This window comes from Lissotriton vulgaris, chromosome 3_2 (assembly GCF_964263255.1).
Source record: "Lissotriton vulgaris chromosome 3_2, aLisVul1.2, whole genome shotgun sequence".
Taxonomy (NCBI): domain Eukaryota; kingdom Metazoa; phylum Chordata; class Amphibia; order Caudata; family Salamandridae; genus Lissotriton; species Lissotriton vulgaris.
Genome location: NC_141690.1, coordinates 291,663,575 through 291,678,337, shown reverse-complemented (window position 1 = coordinate 291,678,337; position 14,763 = coordinate 291,663,575). Strand labels below are relative to the sequence as shown.

Genomic DNA, 14,763 nt, shown 5'->3' with positions numbered 1-14,763 from the left:
AGACACTCTTTACAAGAATCACCGAAGCTGGGAATAATGTTCTGGAATATTGCAGGATTATCCAATAAAATAGCAGACTTATAACAGAATACCCCATAGTTTGCTTTCAGGAAACATGGATGGTTGATGAAACACACATGCGAGGCTATCGGACTCTTCACACTCCTGCAGTTTCTAGTGCACATGGGAGCAATAAGGGGGGTATATTCACTTATATTTCAAATGTCCTAGGCTTGAAAAAAATAAAATTCGAGTGTAAGGCTGAACATTATCAGGTCATTGAACTTCGCCTAAGCACTGGTTGTTGCGTGGTGTTGATACATTTTTATAACAATATTCCACGGGATAAGGTGCTGTGTGTACTAGGGTGTTTACAGCGGGAATTAAGTGCCAAAGTGGAAATGCTAAAAGGGGAAGTGTCTTTTATTTTGGGTGGGGATTTTAACTGTACCCTATGCCAATTTCATCAAAGTAGTATTTGTGGCATGGGTGAAACTAAAGGGGAAATAATACCTCATTTCACTCATACACCACTAGGGGATAAACTAAATGAAATTTGGTTACAACTTGATCTAGGGTTTTTTTTTTTCAGAACGAAATTTTATTCAAGTACTGACAAAACACAAAATGGAGGGACATCGTCCCGCATCACAACGCAGGACCAATGAGCTTAAGCATGAAAAGGGTATGCATTCAGTACAAGCAGTATTGTATTAATTACCCGACCCCCCCAACCCCCAATCCCCTACCCCCCCCCCCCCCGGGCCCCACCCTGTCCCCTACACAGTGTCTGTTAATCTCAAGGCACAAAGCATGATAATACCAAGTGTGTGCACTCCCTGTCGCCCAGGGTACAGCTGTTAAAGATCCTCTCCAGTGTCCTGGGCCATCGGTGGTTCCAGCCACAGTCCCCTGTAATCCGCCCATCTTTTCCATATCTTAAAATGTTTCCGGGGGCATCCCCTGGCCTCAAGGATCGGGCGCTCCAGTCCCATGCAAAAGTCCAACCCCCGTCTCCAAACTTCCAATAAGGGGGCCCTGGGGTCCTTCCAGGCCCTGGCTATATCCCGCTTAGCCACAGTAAGGCCTAAGACCAGTAGGTGACGCTTGTATATGTTACCTCCCACCTGTTCCATAACATGTAGCAAGCCGAGTTGCGGTGATCGGGCAAGGTCCCAGCCCAGAACCTCAGCCAAGCAGTCCCAGACACCCATCCAGTATCTGGCCACGTTCGCACACGACCACACAGTATGGACAAACGTCCCAACCTCCCGTCCACACCTCAAGCACTCAGGGGAGGCAATCAAACCTGCTTTCCACAGCCGCTCTCTGGTAAAGTAGGCCCTATGTAAGTATTTAAACTGAATAAAGCGGAGGCGCATCGCAATGGCCGCCCCCCTAGGGGCCTCCAGGGCCTCCCTCCAGTCCTCCTCTTCGAGAGCTCCAATATCTCTCTCCCATGCAGCACGCAGTCCATCCAGGGAGGAGGAGCAGTGTGTGACCAGGGTCTGGTATATATTGGAAATGTTATTTTCCTCCAGTTCCCCCATAAACACCTTGGCCTCCAGGGGGCTAAACTCGGGCAGAGATTCCAAGCCCACCAGAGAGGGAGATAGTGCATGACGCAGCTGCAGATATTTGAAGAATTGGGTTTTGGGCATGGCATATTCCTCCCTCAACATCTGGAAAGACTTAAGGGGGGTGCCCCTCATGACGTGGCCGAGCGTGGAGATACCAATATCGTCCCAGCCCTTGAATCCCTGCAGGGACGCCAGCGCCGGGAGACGTCCGTTCTGCCACAGCGGGGTCTCCCTCGTCAATTTGTTCCACCACCCCATGCGGCGCAAGGCAGGGCGCCACACCCGGAAGACCACCTGAGTGACCATGGGGAGCCGTTTCCTGATAGCGCCGAATAAAGAATGGTGTGGATTGCGTCCGAGTCCATCAAGTACCGTTCCAGGGCATAGGTCGGGTCACCCCGATCCCCATACCACCAGTCGTTAAGCACCAGCAGGTGCGCCGCCTGGTAGTAAGATAAAATGTCCGAGGTGGCCAGGCCCCCGCAGTACGTAGAAAGGAAGCAAGTGCGGAGAGCTACTCTCGCCACTCCCCCTGCCCAAAGGAACTGACTCAGTGCGGCGTTCACCTGATGAAACCACTGTGGTGCTATAGGGTATGGGTGGTTCTGCATCTGGTATAGAAGGCGCGGCAGGGCCACCATTTTAAAGATCGCCGAGCGGCCATATATATTCAGTGGCATTCTGGACCAGGTTCTTATGTCCGAACGCACTCTGTCCCACACGGGCACCACATTGCGCTCCCATGCCACGTCCGGAGCATCCGTAATAAAGACGCCCAGGTACTTGAGGCCACCCGCAGCGCTCTGTAACGTCGAGGCCCAAGCGCCCAGCTCTTCGCCGCCGCCCAGGACCCACAGCTTGGATTTCCGCACATTCAGATGCAATCCTGTAACCTCCCCGAAAATTCTCATTATCTCCAGGACCCTGGGTCCGGACCTATTAAGGGCAGTGAGGAAGAATAGGACATCATCGGCGTATAGCGCAATACGGTCGGAGGGGCCCATTTCCCATTCCAGCCCCCAGAGTTGTGCGTCCATTCTCACCCACGCCGCCAGAGGTTCCATGGCCAGGGCGAATAGATAGGGGGAGAGAGGGCATCCCTGCCTGGTGCCCCGTCCGATAGGGAAGGGTTCGGACGCCGCTCCCGCCACCCTCACCGACGCGGTCAGGTCTGTATAAAGCAGGCTCAAGTACGAGAGAAAAACCGGCCCGAGATTGAGGCGGGACAGCAGTGCCCTAAGGTACACCCAACTGAGAGAGTCAAATGCCCGATCGATATCGGCCAGGAGGAGTGCCGTAGGGATCCCGGCGGCCCGGGCCGTCTCCACCACCACCTGTGCCCGGCGAATGTTGTGTCGTGTTGCTCTATGGGGCATGAACCCCACCTGATCAGGGTGTACCAAATCAGTGATATACGGGAGAAGACGGTTGGCCAAGCCTTGGCCAATATCTTCGCCTCAAAATTTAAAAGGGAAATCGGCCTGTACGAGGAATGTTGTTCCGGGGGCCTCCGGGCTTACAGAAAACAACAATTTCTGCGTGTCGCCAGTCCGCCGGAAGGCGACCACCCTCTCTGGCTGCCTCCAGTGCCAACCTATAGCGCCCCTCCAGCTTGAGGTGAAAGGTCTTCATAAATTCACACGGAAACCCGTTTGGTCCCGGGGCTTTGCCAGTGTTCAATTCCCCAAGTGCCGTGCCTAGTTCCTCCAATGAAAGGGGAAGGTCCAGCTGATCTCTGGCCTCATCCGGAAGCGCGCGCGGCGGGATGTCCGCCAAAAATTTATCTACTTCCTCTGCAGGGAGGGCCTCTCGGGGGGCATAGAGATCCGCATAATACCGTGCAAAACTGGCAGTTATGTCTTCAGGGGCCGCCAATTGGTTACCCTGTCCATCTCGAATGCCCGGTAGGGCCTGAGGCCGGAAAGTGTGCTGGCAGAGTCTGTAAAGCATGGTGCTGGATTTATCCCCCCACTGATAGATTCTGCTCTGGGTGGCCAGCCAAAGCTGGCGTGCCTCATTGAGTAGTAGGGAGGAATACGACTGCTGTGCCTGCAGGAGCGGTCCCACAGCCTCATCCGTGTCACCCACGGCACAGTCCCTCTCCAGGTCCCGAACCCGCCTCGCAGCCTCATCCACCTCTCGCAGACGGGTCCTGCGGGCCTCCGCACACCAAGCAATGTCCACCCCCCTGAGCACCGACTTCATCGCCTCCCACTGGGTGACGGCGTCAACCAAGATCTAGGGTTTTTTAATGACATGTGCATACCCAGAATTGAATTTGAGCCCACTTATAATGGGAGAGGCTGTAACTCAATTATTGATTTTGCACAGATGTCTAGGAACCTCAGTGGTAAGGCTGCTATGTTTCAAACACATTGTTTTTTATACAGTGATCACTACCCCATAAGCATCCATCTAAAAACTGTACCTGGGGCACATGATGAATGTAAAAAAGGGGAAAAATATGGCCTAGATTTGACACTTGCTAGTACAAATGGTTATTCGTTAAAATGGAGCAAGGTTGAACCCCAGCCCTTTTTAGTTAAACTTATCAGAGAACAGGACATGGATTTTAATACTTGCCTAGCGCAGGACAAGGAGAGTGCAGATATAATAGACGCCTTTGTGAATATATAAAAAAGAAAATCAGAAAGTTGCTTTTTGTGGTTAGTAAAGGTAAATACACAACACAAAAGAGAATGCATGGTTTGATAAGGGATGCAGTGATGCCCATAAGAACTTGAAAAGAGTTTTGAAAACTAAGCCAAAAGTCATGTAAGAAACTAAGCAGGCCAGACAGGCACATACACGGGCTCAAAAAAAGAGAAAGCTGGAATTAAGGGAAGAAGCATGGCAGAACCTACGTATGGCCTGTGAAAGTAAAGATAATACGGGGTTCTGACATATTGTTAGTGCACCTTTCCTATCTATGCGCGACACCGATAAAATCGATGTGGCAATAGAAGAGCAAAGGTGGGTGCAATATTTCAGTGGTCTTTATAATGATAGCCAATGTAATGAGGATATGATAAATATGGTGGAGATGGAGGGTGAGGCAATAGGCGACGTATGGCCAGTGATAAATGAAGGGAGTATGCAAGCCAATATCTTCCCATTAAAAATTCCCTTGACCTTAGACGAAGTGAGAAAAGCCATTGAAGATAGTGCGGCAGGTAAAGCTCCTGGCCCAGACGGCGTACCAGTAGATATCTACAAATATAATACTGAGCTATGGGCCCCGCTTTTAACAAATGTACTAATGAATTGTATGAATCATGGGTTCATTGTCACTTGGTCGGATTCTATAATTTCCCCAATTTTTAAAAAAGGTGATCGAAATGACCCGTTATGTTACCGACCCATCTCTCTGCTAGATTCCCTTCTAAAAGTGGCTGGAAGCGTAATCCTGAATAAGTTACAAATTTGGGCTGATGAGAAGGGAGTGTTAACCAAATTACAATATGGTTTTCGAGCAGGCCTAGGAAGAGTTGAACAGGGCCTGAATTTGAGTTTGATTGCCGATAAATATACAGTGGCAAAAAATGGCAACATATTTTTAACATTCGTTGACCTCAGCTCAGCTTTCGATTGTGTAATACATGACAAAATGTGGGCCATTTTAGCGAACATGGGTGTCGATGAGAGCATATTGATATTTTTAAAAGAGTTATATAGGGATGCTTGTGCAAGAGTTAGGTATGGGAAAGAGGGGGAGTGCACCAGAAGATTTAACATAATTAAAGGGGTGAGACAAGGGTGCGAACTTGCCCCATTTCTCTTTACCCTCTACATTAACAGTGTGGGAAATGATCTGGTGGAGAACCCAAATGATTACCCAGTAATTGAGGGTTGCCCCATACCTATCCTATTATATGCGGATGACGCAGTCTTGATGTCTAGGACACAAAATGGCCTACAAAGAACACTTACAAAGTTTGTTGAATATATGCAGGATAGGGGTCTTAGGGTAAATAGTTAAAAAAACTTTTAGTATGACATGCGGGAAGGCGTCTTTTAAAAAGAAATGCAGGGTGTTTATTAATAAAGAGAAAATAGAGTGTGTTAACACCTTCTCGTATCTGGGGATAGTTTTTGCGAGCACAGGTAAATGGGGGAGTGCAATACAGTCAAGAAAGCAAATGATGTTTTGAGCAATTGGGGGTGGTAACTAGTTTTACTGGCAAACTGGGAAACAAGCCAATCCCTGAGGTGATAGCCATTTATAAAGCCAAATCCATCTCCACAGCAGTATATGGTGCGGGCGCTAAGAGCATACAGCAGTGTGAGAATGCCTTCCTAAAATATCTATTGGCGATACCCAGCTCTACAGCTAACTATACTTGCTATCTTGAGCTGGGCCTGTCCTATATAGAGGATATTATAAGGACTTATCCTCTTTTATTGTGGCATAAGCTCTGGGTGACAGATGAGGCGGTATTCAATCGTACAGTCATTATGGATTGTATGAAAATGGACGGGGCTGTACGTATCCCCTGGCTAAGTCATATCAGGACTGTGGCTAGTGAGTTTGGGCACCCCGAATATTTTGATGACCCAGAAACCCTGAAATTAATCTCCAGAAAACAACTTAAAAAGGAATAGATGATATACCTGGATGATAAAAGATGGTCTGTAGAGAGAGGGAAGCAGACTGTTATGGCTAACTATTTGCTGCAAACAGGTCTGGGTTTTCAGCCCTACTTTGACCGTATGCTGGTTACCCGATTTCGACTGGGTATAATATTCAGACTAGTTAGCTTCCCTGAGATTAATGACTGGTCGCGTGATCTAATCCCCTGTCCCTGTGATGACACCTCTAAATAATCACCTATTCATGTTACCTTCTTTTGTAAATTTTATACTAATTCGAGGAGAAGATTGTTAATTCCTTTTTTAAAACATATTGGATTAAGACAGTGCAATAATGCTCTTATGTACCTGCAATGCATGGATAGTGAGATATGCATTAGCGTGGTGGTGTCATATTTAAACAAGCATTTGCAATGCAATAGGTCTCGCATTAGGAAAGTTTGAGCTATTGGTATTGTAAATGACAAATTTTGTATTTATGTGTTGGTTTTGAAAATAGAGAAATTAATAGCTTTGTCATTTACAATGCCAATAGTTTTAACTTTCGCAAATGTGACACCTATAGCATTTGTAATGCAACATGTTTTGTATTTACGTGACTTAGATGTATTGATATTACAAATAACAATGGCTTTTAATTTTTTTTAATAAGTAATACTTAAATAAAAGTTACTGTAATTTATAATGGCAATAGCTTAAACTTTTGTAAATAACTTTTGTGAAGATTATGTTCAGTGTATTTTATTGTGACGAAAATCCAAGAACAGAAGTGAAATATTAACATATTTTTGTGACATTTGTAATAAAGCTTGAAACATTGAGAGAACATATTTGAACCAGTTGTTGTTGAATGGTTGCACAGATTGATGCTGTGGTGGCGCTGAGTGATGTTGTGGTGGCGACAAGTGATGCTGTGGCGTTCAATGATGCTGTGGTAGCGCATAGTGATATTGTGGTGCCCCTGAGTGATGCTGTGGTGGTGCTGAGTGATGCGATAGCTAGAGTGAGTGCGATAGATAGAGTGAGAGCGATAGATAGAGTGAGTGCGATAGATAGAGTGAGGGCGATAGATAGATAGACAGAGTGAAGGCGATAGATAGAGTGAGGGTGATAGATAGATAGAGGAGAGCGATAGATAGATATAATGAGGGCGATAGATAGATAGAGTGAGGCAATAGATAAATAGAGAGAGGGCTATAAATAGAGAGAGGGCGATAGATAGATATAGTGAGGCAATAGATAAATAGAGAGAGGGCGCTAGATAGAGTGAGGGCGATAGATAGAGTGAGGGTGATAGATAGAGTGAGGGCGATACACAGATAGATAGAGTGAGGGCGATACACAGATAGATAGAGTGAGGGCGATAGATAGAGCAAGGGTGATAGATAGATAGATAGATAGACAGAGAGAGAGGGCGATAGACAGATAGAAAGAGTGAGGGCGATAGACAGATAGAGTGAGGGCGATAAATAGATAGAGTGAGGGCGATAAATAGATAGAGTGAGGGCGATAAATAGATAGAGTGAGGGCGATAAATAGATAGAGTGAGGGCGATAAATAGAGTGAGGGCTATAGACAGATAGAGTGAGGGCGATAGACAGATAGAGTGAGGGCGATAGACAGATAGAGTGAGGGCGATAGACAGATAGAGTGAGGGCGATAGACAGATAGAGTGAGGGCGATTGATAGATAGATAGATAGATAGATAGATAGATAGATAGATAGATAGAGTGAGGGCGATAGATAGAGTGAGACCTATTGGCTATGCCAATGATTGTTATATGGTAGTTTAAGAGAAATACTGCACAGGGTCTCCCATCTAAAAGTCTCAAAAAACTTTCTAGGAGACATGTAACACGGCACACTGTGGGGAGCTGGGTAGCAGATGTACGTAGAGGCAATTCAGTCTCTGGCTGGCGCATACAGATGCTCTGTCACAGGCATATGATATGCAGCTTCTCCCCTCCTTGCAGAGGATGTGGCCTGGTTGCTAAATTGTTGGCTGCAAAACCAGGACACCTAAGTTACGATCCTGGCTTCCACGTGTTAAACATAACTGTGTGATCCTGGGAAAATAACTTCATAGCAGTGCTTTTGGATGCACAATGGAGAAAGAAAACGACAAAAACAAGAGAGAGAGCGCTCATATTACAACCTTAAATTGAACTAAAAACCTGAAAGTAATTTGTTTTCTTGTAGAAGTATATATCACAAACTCGACTCGAAGGTATTGGCGCGCTTTAAATGAGCACCAGTTACGTTACACAGAAGGACGCATTCTTTGTTGCTATACACAGGGAGATTAAGTGATTTGCACAGAATCACAGGATGATGAACCGCTCAAACCTGCTTCCCCAACTTCAAAGTCGACCGTTCTGCCCGTAAGGCCACATCCTCTCTCCATGTTACCACGCCGTTTAAATGTTCTCTAATTTTGGGGCTTGATGTGCAAATGGAGAAAGATGTTATTCCATTTAACAATTAGTCTGGACTCTTTAATAATTAGACACTTTCTAAAGCATTCCAACCATGACCGTTATCTAGTTCTTGTGTAAGAAGGCCCTTTGAACTATTTAAATGACAGAGAAATGCATGTATTTACCCGTTTATCCATTTGCTGTGATCTTGTGAGACTATGATTGCGGGCCAGTTGGGGTATGAAACACTAGTAGACGGGGAAAGCAATTAGCGTTTAAATAAACATTTGGAAGCGTGCACAGCATTTGTAAATGTAAAGTTAGTCATGTCTGCCATACTGAAACATAAAGCATCAAGGTCGTTTTGGAGGCACCCTGTGATCAAAGAAAAGGGCGCGGCCTCCCAAATAAAATTAAACAAAGTTGAAATCAACATTCTATGAAGGGGAGCCCAGCTGTGTAGAGTTCACACATGACCTACTTCATGACGCATGCTGGTTAATAGTAAACAACTTGCTCATCACCATTAAACACCTACATTTTATCATTACAGCAGTCATTGTTTATGTTGCCGGACAATAAAAGTCATTAAAAAAAAAAATGCAGACAGAATGCACTGGCATTCCACGTGTACATAAAGGAATAACTAGCCACCAGGTATCCTGGGGAGGTTGTGACGCTACTGCCTGAGCTGCCAACTTTAGAACTTTGAAGAATCTGAGTCCTGGGTTCAACTCGATAGCCTGTGATTCTGACAAAACACCTTATCTTCTGATGGGCTAAAAGCTAAAAAACAGATCTCACTTTGTGTAGTGTAACGTGTGCTCATATAAAGCGCGTCAATGCTCTTAGGCAGAGTTCGCATTACATAGAACTGCAAAAATAAAATAAGTGTGACAAATCAGCAGTAACTATACATATTTATTTGGTATTCATTAAAGATGTTTCTTTTAAACAGCAGTGTTCCTACTATCCGCCTTGGAAGGATGAGAGGCGATGTGGCTTTGACGGTGCTCTTGAAGTAGAGCTACTGTCAGTGGAACACGAGCCCTTCAGGATATACGACACCGAAGCTGCTCTTTAAGGAAACCTGGAGATCTTAAGGTTCTTCTTAGGGAGCACTGCACCCACTATGTTGCCAGCAGAGAGCAGTCCGGTGCAATGAGTTGAGATGGAGGGGTGGGGGATTGAATGGTCCAAGTAAGAACAGGAGAAGTTGGGGGTTGGTTGAGATGGGGAATGATTCTAATTCAGCCCCTATCTAATTTAGAATGTAATAGAGGCATGAAATGGGGGTGTGGGGGAGGGGTGCACAGTCCTATACTCCCGATTGTGACCATGTGCACCGCCATGTATGGCCTGATAGTAGCTGCAGCGGCTTTAAGGATTATTTGAGCATGTTTAAAGTTTAGCAATGTATCATAGGCCTACTACGAGGAAGGAGCTGAGCGTCCCTAGTCACCGTTTGAATTGTAAAAGCCTGCGATATTCAGGGTTGAATGGGCCCGCGACACCGCTCGTTCTCGGCTGTAAAGCCACATAATCTGTGCCGTGCTCACTTTGCTAAAGACAAGCAAATTAAGGCTCCCTAAAAGGAAGTTTATTTTGGCACAGTGAGGCAAGGTCATAACAACTAGGGGTGATTTTGGTGCAAAAAATAAAGGCACACTGATAGTTGAAGGTTACTGCCAGAGCCATGAGAAGCAAGTGACAGAAATTACTGCACGGGACAAAGTGCACAGCAGCACCACGCACAGGGATAGTTAACAAGCTCTTGGCATTGTTGTGGGGAGGGGGAGAAATGCGAGACACGGCCTGGCGGCCTTGAAGTGTGAAGCAGTGGGCGGGGGAGCGGAGCCCTTTGAAGTGAAGCTCTTGGATGCAGGCGGCTCGGGAGCGAGGGAAAAGCGCGTGCTTGTGTTCACGTGAACTGTTTGAAATCCGCCCGATGGTTTGAGAACTTATTATGCACACTAAAATTCTCCCCTATCCATTCCTTGCGGAATGAGATAGGCGAGACCCAAAAAGCGGCCGGGAAAGGATCCCTTTGAAGTGGCCGTGAAACTCAAAGCAACTAGGGGGGAGGAGAATTGAAGCTAGCGCGCACTGTGCATGCTGGGGAAGCCTAAATCAAGGTGAAGCAGTAGCCTTAAGGCCCCAACTGGTGTAAAATTACGACAGACGGTTTGACAACTGCCTTTTGGGGTGTTATTGTTGCGACGAGAAATGCTTCTTACAGTGAAGCATTACATTCAATTAATGCAATATGTAGCAGGTGTGCAGAGAGTTCCATGAGACAACACTATTTTGCCTTGGACTTTGAAAAGCTTCGTTTGCATTGGTTCACACTCTACCTAGTAGAACATCACAGTCTAAAAGAATTCAGTTCTCCACGTTTGCTCGGAAGGAGAAATATGGGGTGGGACCAGCCAGTAACAACCTTGCTTTTCCTGCATTATAAATACCCCTGTGCGCCCACGCAGGTCCCATACATGGTTTTTCAAAGTACCAAGCAAAATCAATTTTTTTCCGTTGTAGAGTTCCTTATTCCCTTGGAACAGGGCATGTTTGAGCCTTTATTTATAATCTGGTAGCCCCTTGTTGTTCCGTCCGTGGTATCGGCTTAAAGTGGCGTCGGAATTGCATAATCAATAAATATTTTGATGTGGGTTGGGTAGGGCTGCGGGGTGCTCTGGGTGTGCATGCTGTGGGAATCCGTGAAGTTAACAGGGCAACTGAAGTCATAGATGAGCATCAATTTACCCCCAGTCACCGGGACCCCAGTGCAAGCAGTCCCTTCGAGTGAAATATGCGCTGTTTCAAAGCATCCGGGAGAGAAGAAGTTCTGTCACTAAAGCCAACAGAGAAAATTCAAAACGCTAAATTTAAGAAAAGCCTTTAAAATGTAACAGCAGTTAGACAGATGAAAGGTGGGGAGCTGCAGAAACTTTATAGTAAACAAGGGCTCACGACACTCTGAGCCAACTGATAGGCTCAGCCAGTCTTGGCGCTCAGTGGAGGATGGGAATGACAAACAGATAAACGCAACTCTCTCTCAGTTCTAACGAACTGGACTGTTTGTCTAACCACGGCCTCACAGATTTTCAGTAATTGTGAAACGGTGCCTACAAATACGCGCACAAGCGGCAGTGCCTAACTCAGAGTATGGCTGCCCCAGGGTCACACTGTGCGGGAGGGACTGGGGAAAAAATATTACAAGCTACAACTCTGGAAATGAGGACAGTGCCCCTTTCCCCGTGCCCAAACAACCAAATGGTGGTTCAGTTTAATGAGGCACAGTCAGGATAGAGAAAGAGAGCGGAGTCGCTTCTTGCTTTTGAGTCGCCGGGTTGTGAGAGTGCACGGGGCCACCGAGGTTGAGTTCTGCTCCAGGGCAGTGGGCACTCCTGCCTGTCTGGATGCTTGTAGTCGAGCACCGGCAGTCTCTCTGCCAGAAGCACTCACAGTATGAATAATATTCTTCTGGCCAACGTGATTGTTTACTACTGTAGTGTAATGGTCATCCATACAAAAGAAGAATAAATAAATCATTTTCCCTCTGCGAAACACTTGTTCTGTTTATACGATGTGTCGAGAAGCAATGTTGTAATGAGTCAGGTACACTAACAGGATGAGAACTTCTGCAGTAATTAACAAGCGCGGCGCTGCCTGGGAGAAAAGCGCAGCCACGCTAATTAACAAGAAACTTAGACGGACAAGCTTGTGGCTGGGGGTGGAGTGCAGGGGAGCGGCGAAGCGCGGATTAGGATGAGAACTTCGGCAGTAATTAACAAGCGCAGCGCTGCCTGGAAGAAAAGTGCAGCCACGCTAATTAAAACGCTAATTAACAAGAAACTTAGAAGGACAAGCTCTCGGCATTGCGTGGCGTGGGGCGGGGAGCAGCGAAGCGCAGATTAAAAAAAAAAAGCGGCCGGGAAAGGATCCCTTTGAAGTGGCCGTGAAAGTCAAAGCAATTAGGGGGAGGAGAATTGAGGCCAGCGCGCACTGCGCACGCTGGGGAAGCCTGTGGGAGGGAGGCTGATGGCTTTGATGTGGGGAAATGCGCGTGCTTGTTTTCACGTGAACTGTTTGAAATCCGCCTGATGGTTTGAGAACTTTTTTACCTACTAAACAATGTACGGAAATTATTACTTGAATCAATTAAGGTGAAATAAAAACTGTGGACACTGATAAAATTACTGAGATTATATAAATCAAACGGGATATATTTCATAGGCTCTGAATAAGTGACAATCTAATGTTGAGACCTATGATGTTTTTTACGAATATTTATTAATATTATTGTTTGATTTTAATGTCACTATGTGGATAAGGATGAAATAGATGTAGCTGTGTTTGCTATAGAAATGTATAACTAAGTTTTTTATTGTGGTTTTATGGGTTTTCATCACAAAAATCGAATAAAGGTATATTTGATTTGATTACACATATATCTATCCCAAACACTTATGAAATGTGTGGTTCCCCCGTACTCTCAGGTGCATGGCACGAGAGGTTTTTTTTTAGTGTAGGAGGAAGTAGGTTAGAAGCCAGTAATGATCTCACTGGATGTATATTAAAAACACATATCGAATCTGACATATCTCTATCTATTCCATTTTGATGGTTGTGGCCCTGATATTTCTCATTTTTAATACAATTGTGCATTTATGAATGCCAATAAAACACAGGAATGGAAAGTGTTGCATTGCACACTGTCTGCGCTGTCACTCACAATCGCACAAATAAGCATTGCAAATGTCACCCTGAGACAGAAATATAGCATGGAACCACGGGGTCATGTGTGGGTTACGGTGTTCGTGAGGACTTCCTTTGGGTGGGTGGTGTGAAACAGGTGTAAGTTGGAGGAGCGACGAGACTTCCTAAAAGTGGGGGTGCAATGCTGCCTCTGTGTGTGGGGTGGGAAAAGGAGCCTCCTCGCGGTGGAGGGTGCAATGGGCTCTCTTAGGGGGAGGGGTACAGTAAGTTGTATGAAGGGTGGAGTACAGTGGCGCGTGCTAAGGGTGGGGTTCAATTGAAGCTCTGGGGGGTGTATCTGGTAAAGGTGGGAGTTGAATGGGATGTCATCTTGGGGGGGGGGGTTGGTGGAGGGTGCAATGGGCTCTCTTGGGGGGAGGGGTACAGTGAGTTGTATTGAGGGTGGAGTACAGTGGCGCGTTTAAGGGTGGGGTTCAATTGAAGCTCTGGGGGGCGTTGGTGTAATTTGATCTGGTACAGGTGGGAGCTGAATGAGATGTCATCATGGGGGGGTTTGGTGGAGGGTGCAATGGGCAGCCTTGCAGGTGAACCGATCTTGGGGGGGGGGGGGGGGGGGTGGTTTGAGGGGTTGAAAGGAAGTCATTGTGAGGTGGTGGGTGTATGTAAATGTATTTACATACATTTACATGTAGTCTCGAGGGGGGGGGGGGCTTTAGTTGCACTCATGGAGGGCGCTGTTGCGAAGCGGGACCTGAGGGCGACCCATCCGACTGCTGCCCCCAATCAGACGGCTGCTGCTACCTACCCCCCCCCCCGGGGGTCGTACCTGCTCGGAGCCGGGCTGCAGCCCATCGGGTCCCCGCACGAGGCCTCTCCGCGGTCCGCCGGTGCTGCCGCTGCCCCCGCTGACCCGGAAGTGGAAGCCGCGTCTGCTGCGGCGACGCGGCGCGTGCCCCGGAAGTGACAGGGTGATTGACAGCTGCTGTGCGTAGACGGAGCCCCGCCCCCGGAGCCAGCACCAGAGGCCTCGGGCCGCTCCCGGCTCCGCCTCCGTCTGTCCCTGTGACCCGGGGCCCCTCGAGGGCTCCGGGGCCCCTCTGACGGGGGGACTGGTCGAGGGCCCTTGAGTGCCCCAGGGCCCCTCTGACGGGGGGTGGGGGGGAAACTGGTCAAGAGCCCTCGAGGGCTCAGGGGCCCCTCTGACGGGGGGGGGAGGGGGGGGACTGGTCGAGGGCCCTTGAGTGCCCCGGGGCCCTTCTGAACGGGGGGGACTGGTCGTGGGCCCCGGGGCCCCTCTGACGGGGGGGGGGGGACTGGTCAAGGGCCCTTGAGGGCCCCAGGGCTTCTCTGACGGGGGGGACTGGTCGAGGGCCCCGGGACCCCTCTGACGGGGGGGGGGGACTGGTCAAGAGCCCTCGAGGGCTCCGAGGCCCCTCTGACGGCGGGGACTGCTGGAG

General features: G+C 47.7%; 1 protein-coding gene across 1 annotated transcript in view; it reads right to left on the bottom strand.

Moving 5' to 3' along the window:
- Positions 1–14,214, bottom strand: part of LOC147725728 (uncharacterized) — a 75,171-nt gene extending 60,957 nt beyond the window's left edge. Inside the window, exon 1 of the mRNA XM_086964414.1 lies at positions 14,133–14,214. The gene's annotated coding sequence lies outside the window, so the exon portion shown is untranslated. The remainder of the gene's footprint in view (positions 1–14,132) is intronic.
- Between the last annotated feature and the right edge of the window lie 549 nt (positions 14,215–14,763).